Source organism: Adiantum capillus-veneris, chromosome 18 (genome assembly GCF_014529385.1).
Source record: "Adiantum capillus-veneris isolate H3 chromosome 18, ASM1452938v2, whole genome shotgun sequence".
Lineage (NCBI taxonomy): Eukaryota > Viridiplantae > Streptophyta > Polypodiopsida > Polypodiales > Pteridaceae > Adiantum > Adiantum capillus-veneris.
In genome coordinates, this window is record NC_140948.1 from 51,809,430 (window position 1) to 51,812,321 (window position 2,892).

At 42.4% G+C, this 2,892-nt stretch overlaps 1 pseudogene; it reads right to left on the reverse strand.

Moving 5' to 3' along the window:
- Positions 1-266: 266 nt before the first annotated feature.
- LOC147435653 (uncharacterized) lies at positions 267-1,279 on the reverse strand (annotated as a pseudogene).
- Positions 1,280-2,892: the final 1,613 nt, after the last annotated feature.

The following is a 2,892-nucleotide window of genomic DNA, read 5'->3' on the forward strand; positions in this document are numbered from 1 at the left end:
CCATTGATTGTACATGTGTTTGTGTTGGTAGATTTTGTGGTGCATGTGTAGTGTTCTGTACCCGTGACTGTTGTGTTGTGGCACTCATCTGTGTAATGAAGAAAGTTGAATTGTGCTCATACAAATTCAAAGTTTGATCATGTTTCGGTGGAAGCCTAGAGCTTTTAAAGTGCACTTCCCTATCTTCTAGTGATTGACTTTGTGCAATAGTGGCAGTGTGACCAATATTTACTTGGTTAGATATTATTTCATCATGTGTCCGTTGCTCAATTTGGTCTTGTGGAGTTGAAGGTGACAAGATGAAAGCTACAGCTCTTTCCGAGAATTTATCTGCAATAAGATCTAGTTCATAGCATCTTCCATCTATATCATAGCTCCTGTCCCCAATGCGCGTTGCCCATAGTGTCCTAGGAACTGACTCGCAAAATGTTCCTAGGACTTGAATCCATCTTTGTCCATCAGAATCTACATAAATTGGATCTTTCCATCTCGTTTCGTGGATCCAATGAAGGGCTATTGGTTCAGATTGCTTGTTGACTTTTGAAGTGGTTGAAGGCAACCTTCGTTTACACATGGCTTCAAGGAATTCCTTCCTACTGACTGTGTCTTCATTTTTTGGCAGATTGATTATAGTAGGCCCCGTCTCTTGAGTGATTTCTCTGTTCTAAGCCACCACTATATCTGCATTGGAAGCTAAAGGTAAGCTCATTATCAAGCGGTAAGTATTACCACTTGTCGACATGTATTTGTAACCCAACTTTGAACCATCTTCATGAGCTATGAAGCATTGATCTGGCTCTTCCGTCGCTTGTTGAGGTGTTTCTGCTTTGTACCATCTACCCTCCATATCTCTATAGTGATTGCTACAGTTTTTGTCCTTGTAATTTGACTTTATCAAGTGCACAGTGACTCGACAACTGCTAACCTCTGGAAGATCTTGCCTACACAATTTTATTATGTCCAACTCACTACCTGGTTTGACCTTCATGTACACCGATCCTAAACAATCTTCCATTAGGTTCTTTTGTGAATTATCCATGTTGGTAGCTTCTTCTACTTCCACTACCTGTATTGTTGAGATTTTCAAAGCATTTTGCTTGGACTTTAGATATCTATTGTCTGCATCATCCATGTAGCATGGAAAGTCTTTAAAATGACCTATTAACTCCAACCTGACGCCAATTGATTTGACTGTTATTAATAAGCTTGAGGTTGCATCGTAACTGCTTTGATTTGACGATGTTGCCATTGACTGTGGCTGTTGCATTTGCTGCTCCATCTTTCTTTTAACCCTACTACTGACCTGCTGAGCACTTGTATTCCTTTTTTCTAGCCTCTCCCACGGGTGACCAGTGGTTTTCCTAATTCAAAGTTCTCTGCTAGGCTTAGCTGTTATCACTGCTCTGACTGTCAGCTGCGATGGTCTGATTTACCTGTATAGCTGTAGCACCAGTTGGCAAGTTACTTACCACTGTACTACAATGATTGCTCCCTTTGTAGCAATTCTTGAGTCGATCTAACCTGTGTTCAGTTTAGCACTCAATCTGCAAAATTGTATTTAGCTGGAATTTTTTTTTCCACAATGAATGCAAAAATATTGATGTACTTTTGACGGCCCCACTTGTGCCTTAAGCTCGAAGGTGACTCTCAAGTTAGCACAAGAGAAGTATGCACAACTTGTACTAATTTGCTAGCTAATGACCGGTTCAGAACTCTGCAGACACTTGCGTCTTGATATCACAAAGTCATGGTTTCTTGTGTATGATCTTACCGTACCAAATTTGTCAATGAACTCTCAATTTTACACTAGGCCGCAGTTAGCTTTTACACCTTCCCGTGAGTGACCAATGGTCTTCCCGAATGATAATTTCAATCTGGTTAGAATCAGCAGTCTTTTAATGATCAATTTGAAGGCCCAAAGACCAAATCTAGTTCAATTTTTAGCTTTCCGATGATGCAAAAGTCGCCTGCACTTGTGTTCGCTCTAGGTCAACTTACTCGGTTGATTTTAGTGTCTGCCCAATATTTGTCCTTTACTTCGATTTAGAATTCCTACAGGCTTGCAAGAGTTCTCATAAGAAATGAAGCCGATATTGTCAATAAATGACTCACTAGCCTCTCTCCTAGGTGCTCAATGTCGTAGGTCTAGTGATGTCAATGTGAATCTCAATACTCAACAATGTCTCAATGGCGCTCACTAGCTAATGGCTCAAATCCAATGTCGCAAAAGAGTGAGTCAAAATGATCTCGGACGTGTCAATGAGATCTCTAGGATAATCGGCAATCCCAGTCATCAAGCTATCTCACCTGCTCTATGTGCAATGAGGGTATGCTCAGTGTAGAAGGTCACAAAATTGCAAGATATGGTCTCACAATTACTCTCAGTGTGATGCTCTCTACGCTTCACCTCGTCTCAATTGTTGCCACGTGCTCAGTTGTGCTTATAGTACATTGCCGACAATCTCAATTGTAAGGTGAATGTGTGTAATAGGCCATCATCAAAGTGTGCTATACGTCAAAATACCAAACGCTTTTTTCAATTACTCAAGTGTGTGCTATCAAAGCAATGGAGTATGTCGATGTGGGCTCGTCAAATCTCAGTGGCAACCTAGGTGTTGTAGATACTAGGTCTAATTTATGTGTCAAGAGCCCCCCTTCACTCATAGAGCTGTGTGTGTTGTGTGGGGTCAGCGTCGGTAGCCAAGGCGGGACCAGGGCGGTGGGTCGCCAACTGTGGGTGTGAGAGTGTGGGCCAAGCTAGGCGGGCAAGGGACCTCGAGCAAGGCGGGGTGGGAACGAGGTTTTTTTTTTTTTTAATGGGCTACTATGTGTGTGAGCGTGAAGCAGCGGGCACGATGGCGGGCAAAGGGTGAGGGAGGGAGAGTGTCTGTA